Genomic DNA, 27,659 nt, shown 5'->3' with positions numbered 1-27,659 from the left:
TTAATAAGAATTGCTGCTAAAGTGATTGTTGGATAATTTCCAGGAAACACTTTTAATCTTTCCCTTACCCTTTCATATTTGCCCTTGTCCAACCTCAGAAATTCCTAGAGACAGTTGAAAGAAGGATCAGAAAAACAGATCTGCAGAGGAGTTACAATGTAGGACTAATACTGTTTATTAGAAAAGAAGTTAAGGTGATGCAAGTGCCTGTGCTAAGGTACTTCCAAGGCTGAGGTGGTTACTAGGCTCATACTAATCCTTACCTTTAGAACTGGGAGGCAGTTTTTTGTCTGGCATGTGTTGACAAGAACTTTTTGCTTCCTTCAGTAGTTACTGGCATGGTTTGACTGCCGACATCTTTCATCTTGGCTTGGCCAGCGTCTGTCACTACTGAGAACCAAAGCCTTGTTTTTGCATGGGACATAACAGCTTAATCTGTGGAGAATGGAAACATTTTACTGAAGTCTAAGATTTATGTACAGGTATGTGGATAAAATCTAATGGCCTCTTACCTTCATATGTTGATTTGATCATAGAATCACAGAATGGTTTGGGTTGGAAGGGACCTTGAACAGCTAAAACTGTGATGCCTGTTCCACCGTCTTCCTGAGCTGCTTGAAAGAGCATCTGTGGCCCTGGCCACGCTTCTGGACATCTCTGTGGTGGTAGCACTGCCTTGGGAGACAAGCCATGCTCTCTCCTTACCACTTCAGGACCCTGGACTGGTTTCAAAGCCAGAAAGGGAGAAGCAGAAAGTCCAGCTGCTTGAGGGAGTTCTGCTTATTTTCTTAACCTGTGGCTGATAGCATTGTTTTCTTAATTTTTCTTTTTCCTCTTGGTGTAGGAGTTGGAAGTGCTCTATGTTGATAGCTTAGAGAAAGCAGAGGGGAGACAGAGAAGAGTAGAATGAACTTGGGGACAAGTTTGGTTTGGGGCCCATATGTTTGGCATATACAGAATTGTGAACTCTTGTAGAAGAAGCCAAAATTTTCTTCTTTGCTAAGCTGTCATATTTCAAATAAAACTAGCTGTGATTTAGATGCACCTAATACAAGCATATAGTTACCCCCATCATTTTCTCATTCATGATCACATGTGGTTGTTAAAGCCAATAGAAAAGTGCATTCTCAATTATCATGCAATTATTATACAATAACTAGTCCTTAAAGGTATATAATACAGAAAAATTATGTCGTGAAATGAGCTTGTGTGCACAAGTTCTAAAAAATTACCTGTCATGCTCATTTCACACAGAAGAGCCACTATAAGAATGTGTTTCTTTGTTGATTAATGAAGTATTGAGTCTTTCTAGAACTATCCATCAACAGGCTGCTTTTTAGCAACAAACTGCATCTCATAGCAGAGAAGTTGAAATTTATGTCTATTAAAATAACTACTAAGATTAAAAATTACAGGAGGTATGTATTCAGGTGGGATTTCTTACTCCTCTTTCAGATAGCAGTTCTTGCTTAGGAAGGCCATGCCTGGGGGTGCAGCTCTTCTAAGAACTGGTTCACAATTTCAACCACTGCAGAAGCTGTCCACTAGTTTCAAGTCTTGGTTCTGCCAACTAAGCAGAGCAGAGACATTCCAAACCGTGCATCCAAAGGACATGGTGTAATTTTTCATTTCTCTTTCTATTTTTCTCCAAACGTAATAATATATTCTTTGTAATGTAATCTAGGGAGAGACGATCTGATATTCAGGGATTGCCTTAGACTGTCCTGTTGATACTCTGTGCAAAGCTGGCAAGTTAATGAACTATTACGGACATTCATTCTTCAGGGACAAGGGAACTTAGGCAAAAAACCCCCCAACAAAACAACCTAATCAAAAGACAGATCTCCAAAATCAGAACACAGTAAGTGTTCATTTTTTAAAAAAATAAATATTTTTTGGTCTTGTACTATTGGACTACTTCCACTGTCTATGAGCTTTCAAAAATGTTCTTGGTGAAAAGAATGTTTATGGTGGAATCAAGATAAGGACCATTTATGTATTTGGATAACATATACAAAAGAGTTTGAGATTACATACTTCATAGGAGGAATATGCTCACTTTTCCTTGGGAAGAATGGCATTGTACAGACTAGAGAACACAAACTTTCCTCAGCAAGCAGGGAAGGAGTGATTGCTTTCCAAAAGGAGAAATTGGGGTATTCACGTAGATTTCTCTGAGGCTAGGAAAGGTCTAGATATTAGCAGAGTGGGTGTTGTTGCTGTATGAGTATTGTTTATGAGAAGCTCAGGACCTCACTGAGGAGTGGAAAGGTCTAAGAGTAGACTAACAGAAGGAAGAAAAATTTTCATTTGGTCCTAGTTTCAATGTTCACCTGGTGTTGGGGAGACTAGGGGAGTTTTCACCTGAACCATTGTAACATCTCCTTAGTTAAGATGCCCTTGGCAGTAGAGAGGGAACATTTTGCTGGTAGTTCACTGTCTCTCCATACATAAGGAACACACAAACTGTGTCCCTTGCAGTTCTGTTGCAGAAACCTCGCCTTTCAGATTTGGCATGCAACACAAACAGGGGTGTGAACTGAGCTACATGTTCACAAAAATATTAATCCGTAAAGATACCAAGTTTCCTCTTGGGTGAGGAGTATGCAAAGCCAGTATTTCTTATGTGGTCTCTGTTCAGAACTGCTACAGTTTTGAACAGAAACAGAGTAAAATATGCTTAAATTTACTGTTTATAGAGCTTTGTTCTCATCTTGGATCTTGTACACATTCCTTTTCTCGAGGGAATGAGGCCAAGGATTTTATTTTGACTTTGACAACTTTGTACAGCTCTATCTAGTACTGAAATGCATAACGCACTGGTAAAAGAAAACTAAACAATTTTTCTTTTAAAACAAACAGATTTTATCTGAATGTCATGTTCTGAATGGAAACAAAAAAAATCTTAAAAGAAATGCTCCTTTTCAAAAGGAGTAGGCAAATAATCTACATTAAGAAAACAACATTGCATCTCTTGTGTACCTAGAGTTCTGTATGAGCAATAATTAAAAGTATAATGTCTTTCTGTTTAAAAAAAATATTTCCAACTTCCATGTGTGGCAATCAAACAAAAAGGATTACCACCTTTTTACAAATTTAAAAAGTTGCTTCATATGCATCCAGTTTTTGTTTCAATGACAACCCTTCTCACTGAGTGCTACATTATTATTTTCTGAACAAAAGTGTGTTGATCAGTTTAGTAAGCTCCTGAATAAATTTGTGTCCCATTTTCTCATGTTTATTGTATTTCCACTTATCAGCTTTCCAAAGAATAGAAAAGTTGGAAAGAAGTTTAAGTGAAACTTTGTTCTTACCTTTAAAGTGCCTTATGATGGACTTCTACACAGAAAAACAGAAAGTAAAATACTGTATAGAGAATTTACAAGGTGATGAAAGCTGGCTGATTTTCTGTGGGATTTTTTGGGGTCTTGGGCTGTTTGTTTCTGTGGGTTTTTTTTCCCCTCCTTTTTTTCTGGGGCAACCCAAGGAAACCTAGCAGCCTGGGGAAAGCACTGCACATTTAACACAAAGATAAGTATTTTCAGCTTTTAAATAGTCATAATGACTTTGTTTCTACACACTTTGAATATGAGGTGGGACTGGGTCTTAATTGATACTGACAACTAATGAGCAGTAGTGAATCAATCCAATACTATCCTGCCTGCTGCAGTTATGCATTACATTTGCCATATCAGTTTTGTCACCTTGCACTTTTTTTTTTTTTTAATGGGTTACAAGCAAGGTCTTGACTTACAAGAAACTGCTGCACATTTTTAACTTTTTGTAGACTTAATTATTTGACATTAAAGTAGTTGACTATGATACAACTAATATTTGAAATCTGCAATACCTGTTGGGTACTTTGTATAGTGTTATTTAAAAAAGCTTTAATTTCATGCTGAAAATTTTACTTTACATTGTGAAACATTGACTCTTGACACACTTTAATAAATTCATTATTAATAGTCTTGCTGTATAACTAGGTGTTCAATTTAAATATGTGGTGGATCATTAAAAAGGAAGTCATATTCCACATTTGAGGCCATACTTGCTTAAACAGGGCAAAAAAGAATCATTATTTTCCTGGTTTTTTTTTTTTTTTTTTCTCTTCAGTTAAAAATGACTTCTGAGCTACCAGTTTGCAACAAATCGAAACACAAAGGACTTTATTACCATGCTTATGTAATGAAATGATGTACCTATTTAAATATTAATAAATCACCTGTTTGTAAGTATTTCAGTAGACTTCCTTGCTTGAGATACTTGTGGGCATAGTACTTACCAGTTGACAGTATTATTATTACTGTCAATTACCTGTCATAAAACTGTTCAGCTGCTTAAATCTTTGAGTTTCACTATACTGCTTGAAGAGTAAATTAAGCAGGTGCAAGCTCATCTATTGTTTGATTTTACAAAAATGTTATAAACAGATTCTCTGTCTCCTGAGATGCACTAGTGAGGTATTTGCTCCCATGGTCTTTGTATTTGGACAGCTTTGCAGTTCTAGTGATTGAAAGGCAAAGATTAACTTTCAGTTTTGTTATTAAAAGAAAATGGGAAAACCGCTACAGAGACTTATAAAATCCTTTTTTGACTAAGACATAAAATATGATCAGCATTTGCACAGATGCATGTGATAGCTGTAGTATTATCTGTCTTCTGAAACACCCTCATGCAATGAGCACAGTCAGATGTTCTGAAATTACAAAAATGGGGATAAGCCAGTTGTCTGGCTTCATCAAGCGCATTTTTTTAAGGCAGTGCTAGATACTACAAGAGCAAAGGCATTGTTAAATTAGATGAAGATGTTAATAGCTGGACACACTGAGTGGAGATATGAAAAAATCTACATAAGTAACATGTCATTTTGCCACTCAGAACTCCCTAGCATAGAAAAATTGTGCCTTCTTGTATTCACTTACGGATGTTAATATACTGGCATCATGAAGCCAAACAGTTTTTCTAAGATGAAGGCGGGAAGATGACGATTATGACAGTGATGGCAAAGCTATTGAGTGTTTTTTAACAAATGTAAGTTAAAAGACTTGTAACTTGTTGTCATTGCCAGTCCAAGTATTTGTGTGAATTGTGACCCCTATGCAAATGATTTAACTGTTTTTTCCTAGATTTAATAATAGCGAAGCAGCCCAGAATTGCCCTATGATAAGGCATTGTTTCTCCCAGCATTAGCTATTTTCTACTGCTGTAGGTCTTGCAAAATTAAGTACTGTTTACACTGTAAGACCCACTAATACTTCCCAACCCAAGGGCAGGCAAATGCTGTCTCCCAGCAAGGCAGGGATGAGATTCTAGTACACAATGCTGTTGAAATGTCAGCTCACTCCAGTATGAGAATTGACCATAACCACAGGATCTACACTGCCCTAGAACTTCTGTAAGCAGCTCAGCATTTCCCATGTTCCCAGCGTCAGATATCACCCTAGGCTGTAAAGGATCCATTGCAAAAACTAACTTCCAGCCCTTACTCTACCAAATCGTAACCTTAAAATTAATTCAAACCAGTGACAATCCTTGCCATCCAATGCTAAGCTGGGCCCAGTCACCCTTGCCTCAGCAAGTTCTTACACTACTTCTCTTAGCCTCACAGAGTGCAAAGCAAACTCCTACAGCTCTGCCGCCTTAAATCCTAAACATAACACTCATTTTAGCTAACTACAGCCCAGTGACCACCAGATGCCCAATAATCTGCTGTGAATCTTTCATCGCTGCTGCTTGCGTCAGCACCAGAGTCCCTGCAATTTCCAGGATAAACATAGGTCTTCAGTCCCTGCTGTCCTCAGCTCCAAACCTGACACGATCAGACCTGAGCCTTGGCCCTAACTGGGCCAGCAGCCCATGTGCTATGCCAGATGAGCTGTGCCCACTTGCCAGCTCCAGTCTCCTGCCCAGTCTTCCAGCATCCGCCAGCAGGCCCAGCTTTTCAGCCCTGCGCTTCACTGGGAAGAATGTTTTCAGCTGCATTCTAAATCTGACTTTTAGAAAAAAATTCATGTAGTGTTTGGGATTTGTTGTTCTTAAGAAACTGTGTACTGATCTGCGTGAGTAAAGGTAGACTAACTCTTGGCATTTCTGTAATACAATAGAACTCTTACTTCCAATACTGCAAATAAAGCAAAATTACTTCATACCACAATAGGTTAGCTGGAATACATTTTTGTTAACTGAACTATATCATTGCCCATTTAAAGTAAACAGAAGCAGCTAAGGATGCATGCTGTTAATACTTACCCCCTATTTTGTTGTCATAAGTTGCAAAGTGGCTTTTCTGCAAAATTTCATTCTCAAATTTGACAAGCAGGTGCTAAATTTTATCTATGTACAGCTAGAACTAGATTTTACAGCTTGAAGCTATATCCCTTACTCTGAGTTGCTAATGTGAAAAATAACTGATGCAGAAGGAAAATTGGAGGTTATCTTTTGTGCCAAGTGATACTTGCAAGTCGAGCTTCAGAACCGTGAGATTAGTCACGACTTTCTATCCATAGCAATTATACAATTGTAACTTAGGAACTGAAGAAGAAAAAGGTACACTGATACTTGAATTGGGATTTTTAGTTATTAGTACTACTTATTTTCAATGCTTTTGGTGGAGGGGGGGAATTGACAGCAATGAAGTATTTTGCCTCATATTTTTTCTCCTGCACATAAGCTGTTCTGCTCCATTCTCAGGACCCCAAATAGATCAGGTTACTTTAAAAACATTACTAATGTTACTTTTTAATAAAAAGAGTAAGTTTTGTCATCTTCTAAGTAGCGCTATGTGCAGAAGAAGTTTCACTAGGTGAATGAAAATGTTGGCCATTAATATTTTGTAATGTGCTTTTAATAGCCAGACATGATAGCAGCATCAAATGACCTCTTGCAGTACTAATGCTAATATGCTGACTTACTAAGAAACTTTACATGTCACAAACTAGGAAAACTTGGTGGATGGCACTGAAATCTCATGGTGCTGTGTTACTCAATTTATGTCTCTGTTAACATCCTGACCTTTATCAGCACTAATGTATTACTGAATACATAACTTGCTTCTTGACAAAATCGTCCTAAAAGGCTGATAGAGTGTGATGCATTACAAGGCTGCTATTTTCTAGGGGGTTTTCTTTTGTAGTTTAACAGTGAATTATTTCAGGTTGACTTAATAAGCAACTCTAAGAGTAAATATACAAAATATAGGGTACTATGCAGTTAAAACACTTACCATCTGACACCTTCAGGGAGGGAAGAAGGGAGAGGGTTAGCCAGAGACAGCCCAGGTCACCTGCTGCAGCCTGAGCTTAAATGGGGCTCCTGATCCGATGGGCAGAGGGTGTGGGTGGCATCCCCAGGAAGGCCAACCAAGGTCCTATTAGGGCACGTGGGGTCCTGACAAAGGCATTGCCTCATTCTCCTGAGCCAAAGCTGTGTGTTGGCGTGTGAGCTAGCTTGATGAAGGTGTGCTGCAGGAGACAGAAAGTATGTAACTGCTGTGGTGCTGACAGGCTCAAAAGAGTTGATGCAGTTGCTAAGTAGAAACATTTCTAACAGCTGCGTGTGGCATTGCCCCAAGAATCTCCCTAAATGCAACAAGCAGCTCAGCTGCCATAGAAAAATGGGTCTTACCCACTGGGGTTTTGAGAAACCTCTTGTATGCTGCAGGGCAAAGGTTTTTGCTTTATGTGGTAGTGACGTTAGAGATGTAAGATGTCACAGGCATTCACAGAGCTCCTTCCTTCCTTCCCTTGAGCAATGAACCTACAAGCAGAAGTGATTCCAAGCACTGCATCAGGGTGCACTTCTGAGCTCTGTATGTGCAAACAGTGTCCAGCCCCCCCGGGCTTACTCCCTGTGACTACAGAAATATTTGTTTGTTGTTAAAAACAACAGCTTAAATTTACTTTGGCCCTTTGTGTCCTAAAATACGTGTTCTCATCCATACTTACGGTAAATAGTTGCATTTTCCTTTGAAATGGCTGTAGTGCTAACTACTGCAAGCTGGCAAACCTAATTTCAGTTCTGTGAAAAATTTCAAGATTTGGAAATATTTTTCATCACACATTAGGACAAAATGTCAAGAATGTACCCATTTCTGAAAGAACTGAAACCCCACTAAAATCCCCAAATGCTTTGCTTTGGACATAATATGTCAGAATGCTGTGTTCAAAACCGTTGGGTGTTTAAGTTGAAGTTTATAATCCTTTACTGGCAAGAAGTAGATAGCAGATACTCACAGCTTCTGTTGTCTGGGAGACCCCTCCTCGTTTTAAGAAAGTACACTTTATGCAAATCCTTCAATTAATTCTGAAACCCGAGAGGACGTGATGGCAATAGTTTTATCTGTCATGGGCAGTTCATGATACCCAACCTGCCTCCTGGTGGTATACAAAGAATATGAGTGCACTCATCACACAGATCTTCAGTCCCATGTAAACTCGATAAGGCAGTGCCTACCAGGGAAGTCAGAGGGCTGAAGGAATGATAATGGTAAATCATTGCTCCTCATTTTTCTGGAGCTTTTCTCATTATTTGTGAATTCTGCTATATACAATGAACCGCATTGTCTCCGATATATGCGTACAAATTCTATCAATAGCAATGAGAACTGCACATGCCCCTGTCAAAGACTGTTCTTCCTTCACAGTCTTTTCATAACCTTTCACATGGCATGGTTTAGTTAATCTTAGGCCTTGCTTTATTATTAAATGTCCGTTTATTATTCTACTTTATTTTAAAGCACATTCTTCTTGTATTTAAACTCTTTTTTCCTCATAGCCATCTGTGAGAGTCTATTTGGTATTCTGGATTAGAAATATTTTTCTTACCGATATTTTCTCCATCTCATAGTAGTTTGTTACAACTTATGAGTTTTGGCATTTATTTTATTTTATTAGCCTATGAAGAGCTTTGAAATGTTGAGTTTTATTTTGTTTTGACCCTTCTGCCCAGAGAATTACGTGGATACTGTAAAAAGATACAAGAAAAATATTTGGTCACATTTTTACCCTATCACTGTCTTAGTCTAAACAGGATATCAGTCTTTTAACCTAAAGCCTACCCTTCAGTGTGCATGCAACCTTTTCGTTTCAGTGGGAGCAGTATGTGCAATTGAAGGACACGACGTGACCTTATATGTGTAACTTCTCTGCTTTTATAACATAGTTTTTTGTTTGGTGGCTGAGATTTTTTTAAGTCCAGACGAAGGAAAAATGACATTTAAGGGACTGTCTTTCCACTTTTCATTTAAGTAAGATAAAACGTTCATCCATGAGTGAAGCATCCAAAATTAAGTACTGGAATAAACCAATTATTAATTATTTTATTAAAAATTATTTCATTAATTATTAATAAATATTAATTATTAATGTCGTCAATGTCTAAACCGTTATACTCTCCACCCAAAGGGTCTGAGGAGTTTAAGAATGAAATGCCTGAGATGCTAAGGAAACCACGTAGCCTCTTTAAAACCAACTGCTGTTGGAAAGTAGAAAATATGAATCTGTCTTAAAAATTAAGTGATGACTTCTCCAGGAATCCTATTGACTTTTGGATGTTACAAGGGTGATGCCAGTGGCAGGCATATGTGACAGCAGCCGCAGTGATGAGCTGAGTGACACCTGCTCAGAAGGTGTTCGAACAGTCTTAGAGTCTCATGAGAAGACTCTCGGGGGTACAGAGGATGTGCCTGTGGTGGGTTTTCAGTTGCTGTGGAGTGATGCAGCTGAGTGGTGATGGCTTCCGCAACTGGCCAGTGCTTTAGGGGTGCTCTGGCAGCCTTGTCTTGCAAGAAGGGGCACAGGCAGGGGGTGTGTGGGGAGAGTCTCATCCTGGAGCGGCTATCTCCTGTGTCGGGCTCCTAACTGCTGTGAGGGCAATGCACGCAGTGGGACTGAGTTCACAAGCACACTGAATTGGTGTCAGGACATGTTCAAGTGGCCTCCTAGCCTCATGCGAAGGGACCTCACAGTGGAGCCACCCTAATCCTGGAGCAGCAGCGTTCTTTAGGGAACACAGTGACTAGGAGCAATGAAGAGGGACAAGTAGCAATTCATGGGTTTGGGCACATGCTGGGGAGCTGGAGTGCTTCTCTGTCTCCTGTTCTCTGCCAGTGCTCACTGCTTGCTGAGTAGCTCTGGGACTTGTTTCTGGATCTTCTGAGACTTTTTTTTCTGGCGTCCTCAGACCCATGCTGTACTGCTGGGGAAGGCTGATCCTGATTAGGGAGGGTCAAGTACCCATTCAGCTAGTATTAACAGTCCCAGGGCACAGCTCTCAGAAGCAGCAGTTTGCTCAGAAAGGCCCATGGAAGGGGGCCAGAAATCTGCTGAAGGCCATGTGGGACTCATCAACAGTAGTGTTGCACCACAGAGCACAGTTCCCAGCGCCAAATGGAGCAACTACTCCTGGCACAGCAGGGGCTGCTATTCAAGTCACATCTCCAGTGAGAGGATACACCTTTCCAGATCTCAGGCTGCAGAGAGTATCTGGTGTGTTTCCCAAAGGCAGGAGCAGGAGAAGATGGTGTCCTTGCTTGCAGGAGGTGTACACTAGACGAGCAGATATTTTGCCAAGATAAGGAGCTGTGGGCGAAAGGGTGCAAACTGCACAGGATAAGGGAACCTAAAAAATGTGTTGTCAGCATCTTCATAGAGATCCTGCAGAGGCAAAAGCCTGAACCTGTAACTGCACAGAGGGAGGGCAGCCAGAGACCATGGTCAGTTGTGGGGCAAATGGAGAGTCCCAGACAGGGAAAGACAGGTGGCTTATGACTCCTGGCAAGAGGAGGATGGCAGATCTGCAGCTGCAGAACTGGTTCAGTGTGCTGGTAGCAGGTAAGGGAGAGAAATCCATCCCTGGAGAGGCAACAGAGCCACCTAATGAGCCATGCATTAGCACCAAGAGGAAGTCACAAATGGTAGTTGTGTGGGACTCACCTCTGGGGGTACAGAAGGCCAGATTTCCTGATCTTACTTGCTGTTTAGGGAGGTCTGGGACTTGCTGGGGACTCAGACCCAGCGTGTTGCAAAGAAACTGCCAAGGCTTGTCTGACCTTTGCACTATTTCTCTTGCTGCTTAATTACATTGGCAGTATTAATACATCTGGGGCAGGAACCTTAAGCTTATCAGGAGTGACTGGATGGCTTTGGGAATGAGGGTCAAAGGCATGGAGGCTCAGGTGGTGTTCCATTGAGTCCTGCCAGTGCAGAGGAAAGGCCTGGGGAGGAGCAGACAGATTCCACAGGTCAAAGTCTGGTTGCACAGCTGATGTCGTTGACAGGAATTTGGCTTTTATGAGCATAAGACTTGCTTTGGACAGTAGGAACTGCTAGACAGAAATGGTGAAAGGGCTCTGCAAAAAAGGGCATGGGAGTCCTGTCAGACTGCAAGCTGAACGTGAGCCAGCAGCGTACTCTGGCAATAAAAAAACCCAACAGCTTCCTGAGCTATACTAACAGGATCAAAAGTTCCCCTTTGCTCAGTACTCACGAGGTCTCTACTCAGGAGGCAACTGGAAGGCTGTGTCCAGTTCAAGCTCCTCCATTTTAGGAAAGATACTGATAAACTGGAGTGAGTTCAGCAGAGGACAACCAAGATGGTCAAGAGACTAGAGCACCTGATTTGCAAGGGGAGACTGGAGGAACTGGGCTTGTTCAGTCTACAAGAGAGAAAGCTTTGGGGAGACCTAACAGCAGCCTTGCCCTAGCCACGACTACATTATCGAGAAAATGGAGCCAGTCTGTTTCACAGTGCTGCATGGTGGAGGGCAGAAGACAGCAAGCATAAGCTGAAGCAAGAGTGGTTCAGACTGGATGTAAGGAAAAAAATTTTTACCATGAGGACAATCAAACATTGTAACAATTTGCCCAGTGGGGCTGTGCATTCTCCATAGCCAGAACACATAAAGCCCTGAGAAACCTTGTCTGATCTCATAGCTGATCCTGTTTTGAGCAGCAAGTTGGATCAGAAATCTCCTGAGGTCCATTCCAGCCTGTTATCCTGTCATAATACAAATATCCTATGATCAAATGAATTTAGAGAATAATGAGCCAGTAAACTCACTGATGAACTCTAGAGTATTAACATGTTGTGCCTTAGCTTTCCCTTAACATCTTGTTGCAGAGTTAACAGAACAAGGCATGAAGGTATTAGCTATTCAGATTCAGCCTGGAGTCCTGGCTTTAACAGCAGGGAGGGGGAATTTGCTCTGAGTTGATGAATTGTGCACAGCAATAGTTGAAAAGTGCATGTCTGTTCCAATTTACCAAGTCTTCCAGCAGGGATGTGAGAGGGATGGGTGAAAGGGCATCTTCTAACTTCACCAGTATTTGTCGGTTAAAACCCTTTCCTCTGTTTTAGGGAAACTAGTGTAAATGAAGATTAAATTGAGAAATACAGATTGTTTGAAAAACAGTGATGGGGGAGAGCAGCCCTGCTTTGCATCATCCAGGAGTTTCAAAAAGTTGTCAGAAAGACAACTGTGGTGTAAGTTACATGAGTGTATTCATTAAATTTACAATTGGGTGAAAGCACATATGTGTTTACACAGAAATAATGGGCTTAATAATATTAACATGCCAAGTGGTGTATTCAAATAAACATGAACAAGTAATGGCACTTGAACAGTTCCTAGAACTTTGATTCAGTTGCTTTGAAAGTACTTTGCTAAGAATCACAAGCATTGTCTTTTATTTAATTCATAGGGAAATTGTGGCACGCTGAGGTGATTTGTTGAAGGTCAGCTTGGCAGACTGAGGAAAAGAATTACGCTCTTCTGAGCCTCAAACCTGTGTTCTGCTAAACTGCAGGGGGAAAGCAGACTGAATCTTTGACCTGAAGTGGTCACCAAGCCAGTAGTTGGATATTGTACTGTATTAAACTGTGTTTTCATTCTTTGATACTGGCACCAGTTAAACCCAGAAATTGAGCAATAACTCCATTACAGCTTTTGACTCTGTCTTAAAATGAGTTATCCATTCATACGATGAGTGTCATACTGACCTGTTTACATATTTGTCACAAAACTGTGTTCTTTCTGATTTGCAACAGCTTAAAAACATGAAATTTTGGACAAATATTCCTACAGAAAGCCGGGTCTTTGGCAGGCTGTTTAGCAAGACCGTATTTCCCTTCATATTCCCCCTCTCTCATCTACATTCACACTGTCCCTGTACATATTGCCAAACATTTGCTGTGAGAGAACTTTTTGTTTGATAAGGCATGCCCACAAGCTCTTCCCCACTTTCCACTCTTTGGAAAGGCAGAGCAAATACTCCATATTTTTTAATCTCCTCAGCCTTTTAAATATGACCATTTAAATTTCTATCATTCATTTTTTTGGGGGGTGACAGTTTTGTTAGTTCCCTCCAAAGCTATCTGATTCTACTTGCAGTGTTTAGCCTCAGGAGTCTCTTCTGAACAATGCCTAATATTCCTTCTTATGGACAGTCCATGTGCCTGCAACCACTGAAGTGGGCTTTCAGGTATCATCACAGCAGCTTTCACTGGTGCCAGGCAGTGACTCTATTGGGCCAAGAATGACTTTCTCTTACATTGCTGTAACTGTGTCTGTCATGGTAGAGCAAAACTCCATGGACTGTACTTCCTGAGCCTGAAGTACGCTTACTTGAGAATGATTTACATTACAGAAATATCACCAGAGAAGTCAGGATTGGCAATGCACATGTTGGCATCAGTCTAATACTCTTGATTCTTTTTGTTGGTGTTGGTGTAGTTATGCATATTGAAAGACTTGACCCTTTTTGCCATGTAAGGTGCTTTATTATCTGGCATTGTTTACAGGATGCAACTGCACAAATGTCATCAAGATGTTATTTTGCTGTTGGCAAAGGCTGTCCTCCTCAACACTTCAAACTTCATTGAACACTGTAGTACACGTCCTGCTATTTGAAGTGGTGTTTGGAAGTGTCTCTTGGCTTCAACCTTTGGGCAGGCCCAATGTGATACCATAAAGCTTCAGCATGAGAAGAGAGACCTCACTGTGAGAGCAGTTACGTAATCTTTCTTTCATCTGCTGATGAATGCAGCTTCCCAAGGCCTTAATAAGAAATGCTGTCCGTCATGCAGATCTCTGTTTATGTATTTTTCAGGACAAATACACAGTTCAGACCCATTCTGAGCTTCTTCCTGAGGTCGTCTTCAATGTCACTTGAGTCAGAAGATTGATCAGATGAATATATAATTATTTTCTAAGTTACAGCCTGTCATGACCAAGCTTTCCCTCTGTAACTTTGTTGGTAGGCAAGCTTTCAACTTTTTATGTTGATAGGTCAAGATGTTTAAAAAGTATCTCCCCTTTTCACAGTAGCGGCAGAAAGATGGGATAGCTACATCAACATAAAAAAGTTACTTATATTTTAGTATGCCTGTAATAACCATCAAGGCCTTTTCTATTAGCCTTGAAGTGACCGTGACTGACCTCTCTGCAAAATATCTCCATCCCTGAGGTCTGTCTTCACAAGACATCCTATTCAGCTTCAAAGTCCAGGATCATTCTTGAAGTCCAGGATCATTTTTTTAGGTGTCTTTCATAGGCATACACTGTGTAAAAATACTTATAAACAGGTACTCATGGGAGAAAGATGGCCATCTATGGTTCTTCTTTAAGATATTTTGTCTATATGTACGTTCAGAACCATCCTTCTAACTCTCTCCCAGGGACTATATAACAGTTTTCTAGTTCTGAGACTGAGAAGCACAGTGGGTGTGGGATGTCTCTCTTCCTTTTAAACCAGCTGGTGCAGCATGCAGGGAAAGTCAGTGCACTGGATTTGGCTCAGGTAGAGTTAATTTTCTTCATAGTAGCTGGTATGGGGCTGTGTTTTGGGTTTTTGCTGGAAACAGCATTGATAATGCAGAAATGTTTTCAGTTGTTGCTGAGCAGTGCTTACTCAGCCAGGGCCTTTCCTGCTCCTCACCCCACCCCACCAGCGAGGAGGCTGGGGGTGCACAAGAGGTGGGGAGGGGGCACAGCTGGGGCAGCTGGCCCCAGCTGACCAAGGGGGTATCCCATACCGTATGGCGTCATGCTCAGCATATGAAGCTGGAGGAATAAGGAGGAAGGGGGGGGGGGGGGATGGACGACATTCAGAGTGATGGCGTTTGTCTTCCCAAGTAACACTGACGGAGCCCTGCTGTCCTGGGGATGGCTGAACACCTGCCTGCCCATGGGAAGTGGTGAATCAATTCCTTGTTTTGCTTTGCTTGCGTGCACGGCTTTGGCTTTACCTATTAAACTGTCTTTATCTCAGCCCATGAATTTTCTCACTTTTGCCTTTCTGATTCTCTCCCCGATGCCATGAGGAGGGAGTGAGCGAGCGGCTGGGGCTGAGCTCCCAGCAGGGGTTAAACCATGACAGACAGGTTGTCTGTACACCTTATAAATAGTGTTGGGGGGGTGGGGAATGACCTTGGGAACAAATGGGTCTATTTATTGGTATATAAATCTGTAGCTAAGCATAGAATTTTTGAAGGAAATAGTTGCAATTCAATACCATGTCTATCACATTATCTAACTCTGCTAACTCTGCCTCAACCTTGGCATCATTCTTATCATGTCAGTTATATAAAATCAAGTAGGAGTGTGAAAAACAAGGTGAAAAGATTCAAACAATATTATGTACACTTTTAAATTCACAGTTGTTTCTTTCAGAAGTGGTTACTTGTCTATTTTCTTAAAAAAAATCATATACACCTTCTTTCTACAATAAAATATTTCCCTCCTGATACTGAAATGGCTGAAGAAATAAAATGTAAGTATTACAGCCAAAATTGCGTATTCTTATGATCTCAGCTAGAGAGTATTGTTGGACTAAAGGCCTGACTTAGCTTCTGATTTTCCAACTTTGCTACATCAAAGTAAATGACTAACAGTCAGAACTGACAATAAGCAGTTAGTCAAACCTCTCAACTAAACAGTAGTATAAGCTGTCAGCAAAACACCCGAAAGTCCTCTTCCTGTGTTTCTTATCCAATTAGTACACACTTACAAAAACTGGAAAACATGACTGTAAAGCTATAAAGACAGTGAAGACTTGTGCTTTTGACATAGCTTTGCAGTTGTCATTTCAGGGCATGTTGATTTTCTATTTAATTGTGGGTTCAGTTAGGAGCTTTGGTTTCAAATTTCCCCCTTGGTCACTTAGTTCAGTTCCTATGAAGACAGGCAGAAGGGAGTTCACATAGTAAATATTTTTGCAAACTCTCATTTCCAAGTTTCTCTGACTGTCATAATGGCATACTTCAGGGCCCTTCTGCTATTTTTAAGGAGGCCTGAAAGGACAGAATTTAGGAACCAGTGAAACTCTCTGGGATGGCTGAATGAGAAGCAAAAGAGAACTGAGAACACGGGGAAGGCAAAACCCCTGACTTATTGTAGTGGTGGAGCAGAGAAGCCCTCAAGGGAAGTTGCTCCCACATTGATAAGGTGATGGTGCTCTTTGGTGCACAGACCCAGTGACATTGCCACCAGAGACCATTGCTGATCCCTTCTGTGTTCTTCTTCCCATCCTCCCCATGCTGGAGTTGGGCATCCAGGGAGTGCTGGTATCCTCAGTACGGTCTTCATGCTCTAGGCTATGGGCAAACTGCTCCTTATTATTCCTTTGTAGCTGGGCCCTTCCCTCCTTAGCTGGAGCCAGCAGGACCCGAGTACCTTAACGCCCTGAAAACGCAGAGCTACTCCAGCTCAGTTTTCTGGCTCACTCATACTCACCAGATCCTCAGTGTGCCTCTTCCAGCTGGTGTGGTGGACTCCACCAGCTGTGTTAACACTTCACAATGTTTTTGGAAGCTCCCAGTTCCAGAGCTGAGGAGTCCTGATATAGACAGGGATGTGGAAATGTTTACAAAACGTGTTGAACGATATCAAAACTCCTTTGCTTCTCCAACTGTGTTTTAACAGGAATTAGTAATAAAAAGACCCAATGAAAATTGTCTCTACTATTTGCTTTTTCATTATACTGCTGAAAGTAAATAACAACCCTGCACAGAATCTGCTATTTACTTCAAAACGCAGGTCAAACACAGCAAACCAAGCTGCCAATGATACGTTTCTCTGACACCATACATTCTGGCTCCTCTTGAAGCTCTCAGTATCCATTGAGAGTGATGATTGTAGGTTAATACCTTTCAGCTGGGATGCCATATGGTGCTTGCTTTTAATATTAACACATAGGAGAGGGGGAAAAGAGGGGAGATCCTTAGGATGGGAATGAGAATGTGTTTTTGGACAGATACGGAGGTCAGCTTTTATACTTCAGGGGCAACACTGCACACCTCCCCCATGAAATTATAATTACTAGTAAAGGAGTTACTCCTGCATTGTAGACTCTTTTGGGAAGTGTAAAGCTGCTATAGCATCTCTTGTGACCTCCACTTCCATTTTCTGTGCAGGCAACAGCACCATTTCTGTTTCTCCTGATGAGGACCAAGAAAAAGAAGATGCAGGTAAGCTGTTACCATGTTCTGCTGAAATGAAACATATACTTCTGAAAACCAGCTATAGACTATGCAGACTAGGGATGTGCTTTTTCCTGGATTATTCCTGGACCCATTGCTTATAAATTGGATTATTTTTCTTTCTAAGCTTTTTTGCTTTGGTGGACCTTCCTGGACTCATTGTTTAATCTTTAGCACTTCAACTCCTCCGTCTAAAATAACGGTGTATTATCAGAACAACTTAGGGGATAATCATTCTTCTTTACTTAAGAATTTGTAACTTCAAAATCTGACTTCATTTCAAATTGGGCAGCAGCCAAATATTTTGAAATTCTCAGAAAGAAAAAGAGAAGTAAACTGGATTGATCAAAACAGTTCAACTGTAATGTTTATCTTGAAAGACATTTTAATATCTCAACACAAATTTGATCAAATTTGTAATTTTAAAACAGAAAATCCATGTTTTATTTCAGGAACATGTTCATGGAATGTATTGAGGCTCTTAGAACTCCTTTCAGTGTTTCTTAAAGGAAGTTTGCATAAAGCAAACATGGTTTTGAGAACATTTTATTTTCTCTTATGAAATATCTCTGTTAAGATTGTAGACATGTATTCTCTCCATTTATTCACTAGACCTTCTATGAACTGTTACAAAACAGGAAAGGATTGTAAGGTTTAGTTTTGGAAGCTTGGACAGAAAATTGAAGCTTTATTGAAGTCTGTTTTCAGAAGTGTGGTTGTTTCTGCCTGGTATTTTCAGCTATATACATCTAGAAAAGCAAGAAGGCATCACACAAGACCTTTTACTCCTTTCTGAAGTGCCTACTTAGACAGGCTTTTTCGTTAGGCATTTCTGTATGTTGAACATGTGTCATCTTATCATGGGCACAAAGCTTAAAATGTAATGTTGATTTCTGTATGGGCACCCTATATACTGTAAATATGTTATAAAAATACATGTGTTTTAAGCAAAGCATCTAAGTTATGTTGTGCTCAGTATCCCGAATGATCACATCAAATATTGAAATGTAAATATTCAGGATTTGTTATAATTTCCAAGAAGCTAATTAAAGCCATATCTAAAATAATGTTTTACATCTCGCAGTAAAAAATTTCCCTGCACAACACAAGGAAGATGCTTGTACTAAAAACTTAGAGGAAGTGAAGAGGTGTAAGGCATCTTGATTCCTAGAAATACAAACCCTTTTAAAAATATATGTACAACTTTTTGGTACCCTTAAAAATATTTGCCATGCACTTTTTTGGTGCTACATGGACATTTTTCTCATTATCTGAATTTAAACCTGGTTTCCATCAAACCTATAGTCTGTCTCTCTTAGCTGCCTCCAGTAATTTTTTTAGTAGGTTTGTGTGTGGTTGTGTGTGCTTAAGAAAACAACATTAGGTTGTGCTATCTGATCTTAACATGCTGTACTGTTGTGGTGAATTTCTTAATGCACTAGGGTGTCCGTCAGGCCCCAGATACAACCACAAAGCCAAGCCAGTGACGCAAATCAGCAGCTGATATAAACAAGTTGACACAAACCAGAAACTAAGCTAGCAGTGAACCTCCAGAGATGCTTCTTTTTTTCTCTTCTTTTTTTGTCTTCTATTTTTTTTTTCTTTTAATAAAGGGAAACATTTCTCAGCAACAGAAATGCTTTTGCATTTGCCTCCAACTTCACAATTAACCTAAATTTGGCTCTGTAATGTGCACATTTATGAGAAAGAATGTGATACAGCCTGCTTGTAATTAGTGTTATAGACAGTGTGTCCTTGACTTAGCATGTTTGTTGATTTTTAAAAGTTCCCTGATGACCTTTTTTCCTATTTATATGCCATTTAATAATCCATAAGAATATTAACAGAAGAGACCATAGTGCTCTATTGAAGTCCTGTAATTTTTTCTGAATCTCTTTACCATTAGGTGATTAAATGCATATAATCACTTTCTTTACAGCTAGAAATCTCTCTGTTTCCTTCTTTCCACACTGTATCCTTCTTTTAAGGGTATATGTGGCACTTTACTGTCACTATTGAGTTCACACTTCTAAGCACAAGCATGATCTCATCCAGGTTCATACTGGGCACGCTTAGCTAGTGTACTTACTGCAGCTACATGCCATGATAGTAGCGCTATGTGTGAATACAGCTTATAGTAGCAGAAGTGCTTTGTTCCACACAGTGCCCTGTCCTGCTTTCCTCCTCCTTCCAGGCAAATATGATCTTCTAGCCCAGGTCCAGGTTTGTCTGCGTGTCTGCATCTGGGGCAGCTGTAGCATTGCAAACTGCTCACTTGACAGATACAGCCAGGCCAGAAGGAGTGCAGCAGAGACGTGGTCAGAACTATCCACCTCCTCTCTTTTCTCAGAATAGTTACCGTTTATTCTGTGTGTGTTTTTACTAAGTCGTTCAAGTACCTTATTCTGTTTAAATAAATCTTTATTAAATGTGAATATAACACTGTTTTCAACCAGCTTATCTCTTGTACTAAGTTCCCTCCTGGAAGGCTGTGTTTTTTCTTCAACATACTTAAGTCTGAAAGCATAATACTGTGAACTTACTTTATTTTATTAAACTCCAGTTTTTGGTTTCTTTTAAAGACTATAGCACAAGGAAAACAGCAGACACAACCTGATCCTAAAGGGTGACAGTATTTAAAGTTATGGAAGCATGAGATATATCAAGATTCTCCAGTCTATTTCTGACTGACACTCTGCTTTAAATAAACTCAGTTTAATCGATTAACCTTTGTTGGAAACTGGAGTAATTGTATTTACAAAACTTAAAGACTGTACACATATTAAGTACAGTCATTCATTAACAAAAAAAATAAATAAAATAAAAATATTGGCTGTTACATATGTAGTTGCAGTGGAAAATAATGTTTATCTCCTGCTAGAGAAATGCATGTATGACCATGCTGATATGTCTCATGCTACAAATCTTTTCCTATTAAAGGGATAATAAAAAGGACATAAAAGCTCTGTTCTGCAGAGCTTTCATATCATGTATCCAGGCTGGAAAACACAAGAAAAGTTGTCAGTCAGGCCTCCTGGAAGTGAATGTCCTCTTTTTCATAGTCCAGATAATACTGTAACAGGAAATTACTTCCATATGTGGAATACACATGTGTTAGGAAGAGTAGAACATTTTTTGTATCTATTAATAGAGAGATGTCGTCTACTGGATATTATAATTTACTGAAGAGTCCCCGAGGTTAGTTAGGAAATGCTAGCTGTTGTTGCAGTTATGACCTTTTGCAAAATTGCTTTTAATGCACTTTCCACAAAATTTAGCCTTCCGACAGAAAGTGGGTTGAGGTACAAAAGATAAGGAAACTGCAGTTCATATGTCTTTTTTCTGATTATCTTTTATCCACCAAATAAATTACAGATAATATTGCCTGCATTTTTCTAGTCTTCTGTCATTATCATCCCCTGATCTCAATGTAATATAGAAGATGATGATAAATAGGTATTCTCAGAGGCAAACGTGGAGTGTTGAGAGGGTCTGTAGACAGAGACATTTTTTCTTTGCTGTCCAACTTTTACTGTTATATTATCAACTTAAAACAAAACAAAACAAAACAAAAACAAGCCAACAGACAAAAATACAGGAAAACAAAACATGGAGCCACTGTGCTTAGCTTTGTTCAGCTTCTAGGATAGGGTTCCAGGGATTAAAATTTCAGATATAAAGATTATTTTCGTACCCAAACCTACTCTTTTCTGCCTAAGCACATATTTTGCCTACTGCTCAGTTCATTGCAGTATTAATAATGCACAGTATAGTACCATTTGTATACTGTATAAAATAACCAAAACCATCCTCACTCTCTTGCTGCTTTTAGCTCTGGATTTTTACATTTTATCTGTTGTAAGAAGTACTGTTGCAATTTGGGGAACTACTGTTCATGAGTCACTGTGTAATGGAACATTTCAATGCGTGTGGAGTCAGCCAGATGCTGTCAGGCTCCTGTGTCAGGTGTAGACAAGCTTCAGTCCCTCAAGCGCAGATGGGGAGGACGTTGAAACTCTGGGTGGGTATAGCTTGGTCAAGATAGAGCTGGTGTCTGCAGAGGTAGACTAAGAGGAGTGGCCAAATCATGTCCTTAAATAAAAAACTGAGAGGGATTCTCATCTTGGGTTGCAGTTGCAGTTCAGTTCTAAAACCGTGTTACTTTCAAGTGGTATTAACAGCAGCAGAACGGTTCTCATAGACAAGGTTCTCACTCAGCAGCTCAAGCAAAAAACACATTAATGGGTGCTGGTAGCCCTGCAACGTGCCTGCTCAGCCCCATTCTGCCTGGTCCCTGTCACCACCCTCTCGCAGCTGAAAAGAGGGGCTGGAGGGGTTGTACTGCTAGTGGACTAGTAGATTGGTGACAGGCTGGGGTATGGAGCCTAGGGTGTTGCTCTGCCTCCTCTGTGTTCAGTTCTGCCTACAGTGATGAAAAAACTTGAGTTGTCCTGACATAACAATGAGATAGCCACATCCTTTATGAAGTCAGTCTCCTCCAAGAGCTCTGTTGGGGATGGTAGTTTGCATGTGGAAATCCCCCAGAAAGGAAGACAAAGAAATGAGTCTAATGCTGAGTCTTAAAAACTGCACTGCTGGCAGGCTGCAATGGATGGGTGGAGGGGAGGCTGAAAGGTTTTATCTATATAGTCTTTTGGTAGTTGCCCTCAGGACAGTATGTTTCGTCATTAAGGACAGTGGACCTCCAAATGCAATTCTAAAGTCAGTGAAGGTGCAGCAGGCTGTTAGATACCTCCCTGTATGAACTGGCACAGACAACAGACCACCTGCAAACAACTGCGTACGTAGAAGGTGGACAAGCTGCAGAGGGTGTCATGCTTAAGGCCATAACTGCAGAAGCCTGTCACAGCTTGTGTTGATATATTCAGTGAAGGTCTCAGGCACAAAGCTTGGGAAAGGCAGAAAACCAGAGATGACTTTTTTTTTTTTTTTATAATAGGGACTCACTGAGGAAGCAACCAAGCAAGAGGAAAGCATGCTGCATGGAAGACAGATCCCATGATTTGGAGGAGAAACCCTTGGCAGAATCCGGGGTGGGTTTGGATTGGATTTCTTGTCTCCTGAGAGTCCTATGACCTCACCTGGAAGCATGCCCAAAATTTATTTTAAAATTATCTACAAGGAGGAGATGCATGCAGATAATGCCTCAACCTCGCATGTTCTTGAAGGATGAATTGTAGCACCAGAGTCCCTAGAGGGTGAAGGGAAGATGGGTACACAGTCAGCCCTTGTCTGGAAGGCCTGGGAAGACTGGCCCAGGGGACGTACAGAAAAACTGTATGCAGGAAATATTCTAGAGCAGGCAGGGGAAGCCTGCCTGCAGCCCCACAGCCTGCAGGGGCCAGGGGAAAATTGAGAGTGTGCAGGCCTGATGTGACTGTGTCTAAATACAGTCTGAGTAGTCTTCAGCTGAAAGGACCTTATCAGGACTGACAGGATTTGTTACAGGCTGCACTATGTGCTGCTGCGGTCTTGCACCAGGGACATTACAAAGATGATAGATGATGCTGATAAAATGGCAATCTGTAAGAGTGTTATAAAAAGGTCTTCAGAGTTGTATTTTTGTCTAGGACTTTAATAAGTGACAGAAAAACAGTAGGTTGTAAAAATCTGAATGCATGCTTCTGGAGCAAAAAGAATGTCAAATGTGAACATGAACAAGACAGGAATGAAGGAAATGGACTAGTGGAAGAGTAGAGAGAAGGGAAAGGTGCTACACGGAAGCAGAGCGGTATACATTTCAGAAATCTAATTTGAAAATCATAATCCAGATCCCACACTCTTCTAAATCTGGCCCAAAATATCTGAAACTGTGGACCCTAAAACCTTGAGGTAGAAATTTTTAGAGGGTTTCTTATTTATACTCATTAATATCTCTGGGGAATACAGGTTGCTATAGAACAAAATTTCTGTGGTATTGACATGTGTCATTCTGACCAGAGCTAAGAAAATATGAGCTGAGTGCAATTAAAATCATATGAAATATATAATAACTGATTGAAATTTAGCATGCAAGCTCATCAGTTTGAAAACATTTTAGACAGAAGTGGTGAGATATATGTGTATCTTCTCTCATGATACAAACCCCAGAATATGCTAATGGAATTTTAAGGTAGAACGTTTAAAATAGATTAAAAATAATCACACAATTGAAATTTAATATATCAATTTCCACAAGGCAGAAGAGTCTAGAAATAATGAGGATTCAAGACAGCATAAAATGAGAATATAAAAAACCAAACCTAGATGACATTTAGAAAGTTAAGAAGAGATATAATTTTTGCACTTTGCTGTGATTGTTTACTTTGAATCTATAGCAGATCTACCGACCACTACTGCAAAAAGGATAATAATCATAGTTGCTAGTCTGACCCCTTCTCTGATCTGGCATCTTGGTTCCTATGTTCTATGTTTCTCCTGATAAACCTCTTTATGGCTGACAAAAATTTGTATCAAATTGTTTGAAAATCAGCCACAGTGACAAAGCTCTTAAGAATGTTAAGGAGCTGCCTTTAAAACTATTAATCTGGTAGTGCTGTCTATCCTTAGCAGTTCTTTCACTTACAGTGGCATGAGGACAGAATAGAAACCTTTGCCTGTACTTGCTGCTTTACTGCAGTACTGCACAACTTGTGCTAGCTTCTTTAGTCAGTGATTTAAGCTCAGCTGAGTCTTTTTCTTAAAGACACATAGTTCTCTTAACACCTAGCCTAGGTGCTTTTCTGAGAGATTTCATGTTCACATTTTACAGTCTCAGAAAACAGTTTTACTAAGCTACCCATACCAAATCCAGTCCCTAGCTTGGGTGCCATCAAGAAGCCATGGGAATATGCAGTTCTGTAGAATAATAGTACAGGCATCTGTAGGATTACATAGGAAACCTGCAGAATATATTCCTTCATTTTTTATGCCAATTTGTCACAGTATTTAAAAAAATATTAAAACATTTTATTGAATAACGAGTAAGAATAATCAGATAACCAGAGCCACCCTGCAGTTTCAAAAGAGCTCAGCTATGAAAACAGTGAACTAAGAACTGTGCATAACACGTCTGTTGTAGCAGTCGCTGTATTTGAGGAGCTGAAGGAGGTAAATGTGGTATCAAACTTTAGAAGTCCATGGGTGCTCTGGAAACCTACAGAATATAAGTCTGACTCCATTACAATCCAAATCTTTAAATTATAATAATGAATTGAACTAATAGCCAAATACATAGATGAAAATTTAATGTGGTTTTTGTAGAGGGAAGCCACTCTGAGGTTCTTAGAAAGAGTCAACAGCATGTGGATGAGGGTGGTCTAGGGAGTCAAGCATACTTGGCTTTCCAAAAAATTTTCATAAAGTGTTCACAATAGTTTGTGAATAGGCCAAACTTCTGCAGGAGAAAAGAAAAAAATATCCTTTCAAGGATAAATTACTGGTAAAAAGTTGAGTAAGTTTTCACGGTGGTGGGAGTTTTCCATTGGAGTCTCACAAGGGAATGTGCTGGGAAATGTGTTCAGCTATTCATAAAGAGACTGAAAAAAGTGGTGGAACAAGGATATGAAGAAATTTTCCAATAATCAAAAATTGTTCAGGGTGGCCAAAAGCAGGGCTAATTGCCAAAGGAATTTATAATCTTTAGTAAGTGGGTAAAAAGATGATGCTTGAGTGTCAATACTGATAATGTACAAGGGTGAGGGGCCACACACCTTAACTATGTCTGCAAAGCAATGGGCTTGAAATGAGCTGTTACTTTTAAGGAAAGACATCTTGGACTCCTTGGGCAGGCCTCTGAAAACATCAGATCACATATTACCAGACAAAACCATGAAAAGAATGAGGAAGGGAACGGAGAGCAAAATAAACAGTCATTACACCACTGAATAAATCCAAGATATGTTCACATCTTGAACATTAAGTGCAGTTCTGGTTACCTCATTCCAGAAAGTAAATATTAGGATATAAAGTACAAAAATACTAGTCGGGAGTATGGAACTGAGGGAGTTTTATCCCAAGCACAAATACAGGCTAGGTGGACAATGTATTGAGAGCAGACCTGAGGAGAAAGGCTTAAGGGTGTTGGTTGGTGAGAAGCTCAGCATGACCTGGCAACGTGCGCTTGCAGCCCAGGAAGCCAAATATATGCTGGGCTGCATCAACAGGAGTGGCCAGCAGACCAAGGGAGGCGATTCTCCCCCTCTAGTCCACTCTTCTGAGACCCCACCTGGAGTGCTGCGTCCAGCTCTGGGGACCCCAACATAAGGAGGACATGGACCTGTTGGAACAAGCCCAGAGGATGGACATGAAGATGATCAGAGGGCTGGAGCACCTCTTCTATGAAGACAGGCCGAGAGAGTTGGGGTTGTTCAGCCTGGAGGAGAGCAGGTTCCGGGGAGAGTTACAGCACCCTTCCAGTACCCAAAGGGGGCCTACAGGAAAGCTGGAGAGGGACTTTTCATGTAGTGATAGGACAAGGGCTAATGGCTTCAAGCTGAAAGAAGGTAGATTTAGGTTAGATGTAAGGAAGAAGTTCTTCACTGTGAGGTTGGTGAGGCACTGGAAGGGGTTGCCCAAAGAAGTTGTAGATGCCCTGTCCCTGGAAGTTTCCAAGGCCAGGCTGGATGGGGCTTTGGGCAACTTGGTCTAGTGGAAGGTGTCTCTGCCTATGGCAGGAGGGTTGGAACTAGATGATCTTCAAGGTCCCTTGCAGCCCAAACCATTCCATGATTCTATGATGAGTTAATAGATTAAGAGAGACCTCATTGGTGTGGAAAAAGACCAGAGGTGGGTCGAGAGAAAAAAGCATAATATAATCACGGAGAAGGCAAGTAAGAAATGATTATGTGCTTTGTGACACAGGAACTCTAAAAGCAAAAAAAGAAAGCACTTTTTCACACAATGCACAGTTGTCAGACTCATCACCCCAAGATCTTGAGTCCAAAAATATGATTGTTTTCAAAATTAAATTTAAAAGTATACGTAGGATAGATTCATATTGCCAGTAAACATAATGGCCCAAATATGCCTTCTGTCTCAGAAGATCCCTTACCAGATTGCCAAAATCCTTTCAGAGAAAGGATCACTCTTTGTCTTTCACTAAGCATCTGCTGTTGGAAAGGTTTCCATTCAATGTTTATCAATAGTTAATGGTTGTTGTAGCCATGCCAGATAAACAGTATTGTTTCACTTTGTATTTATGTCTGTCTTCAAGTGATGAAGCTACGGAATTCTCCTAGGATTTTTTGTGTCCCACTTAGAAATAGGCCAGTTTCAAAAGGTTTTCAGGCTCGGGTGGGTTTGTGTAATGATCCCCATTTGAGCTGGAGATCTTCAGAGAACAGGCACTCTCATGAGACTGCTGGTATTTCCTGTTTCTCAGTAGACCAGAAATACAGTAGCAGAGGAAGAGCTTTTCTCTTAGCACTGTATGATAACTAACCTTCTGCCTGAATCTAGGAAGTGCCACAGTGCATAAAACTGAAAGAAAACAAACAAGCAAATTTAGTGTAATCTTTTCAGCCCCCAGAAAAGGGTCATATTTGGCTTGTGTTTGGACAGTAGTTGTTCACCCCTCCCTAGTCCCGTGATATATTTTTGTTCAGAACTAAGGGCTAGTGTGCCATTTTCTAAAATTAACTACATGCTTTTTGTAAATGTGTCTGCTTTAAAGCTCTGACATAAGTATTTTACATTGTAAAGACAGAGGTATTGTACAGTGGCACTCGACAAACTAATCATAATGTAACATTTCCTTGCAGGAATAACATTTTTGCCTCAAAATATCTCTTAATAGACATATATTAAAACAGGGTCTCACCAATTTTCTTGAAATCTGTCTAGTGATTTCTTTTAAAAAATCTTGCAGTTGTGGATATATATTGATATATGTGTAGATTTTAAACCCAAAAGGTCAAACATCAATTTCAAGTGGTTCCAAAGTAGACAAGTTAGAAACAGTGCAGATTTCTATTGACGTAGAGGATTATAAAAACAGAGTGACTCAGTGGGCATTTGTGTCCTTCTAGTAGATATGCCTACACATTTTATATTTTAACAATTAAAAAAATCTCATTAAAATATTTGTAAATTTCTTGTATTTTTTATACATGAATATTTTAATGGTGCGTTTGTGTGTGTAGATTTTATTTGTGTTTGTAATGTAATACAATAAAATGTAACTC

The 27,659-nt window shown here is 40.2% G+C and overlaps 2 long non-coding RNA genes across 2 annotated transcripts; one reads left to right on the top strand and one right to left on the bottom strand.

The window, feature by feature from the left end:
- Positions 1–326: 326 nt before the first annotated feature.
- LOC130151901 (uncharacterized) lies at positions 327–7,304 on the bottom strand. The gene is made up of 3 exons (XR_008822788.1): positions 7,223–7,304; positions 513–870; positions 327–435 (listed from the first exon to the last, which is right to left on the bottom strand). It is a non-coding gene; the product is annotated as an uncharacterized LOC130151901 (long non-coding RNA).
- Positions 346–27,659, top strand: LOC130151902 (uncharacterized). Its single transcript, XR_008822789.1, has 3 exons — positions 346–482; positions 17,410–17,463; positions 22,436–27,659. It is a non-coding gene; the product is annotated as an uncharacterized LOC130151902 (long non-coding RNA).

The sequence above is a fragment of the Falco biarmicus genome, chromosome 6 (assembly GCF_023638135.1).
Source record: "Falco biarmicus isolate bFalBia1 chromosome 6, bFalBia1.pri, whole genome shotgun sequence".
In the NCBI taxonomy this organism is placed as follows: domain Eukaryota; kingdom Metazoa; phylum Chordata; class Aves; order Falconiformes; family Falconidae; genus Falco; species Falco biarmicus.
This window is presented reverse-complemented; position numbering and strand designations above follow the sequence as displayed.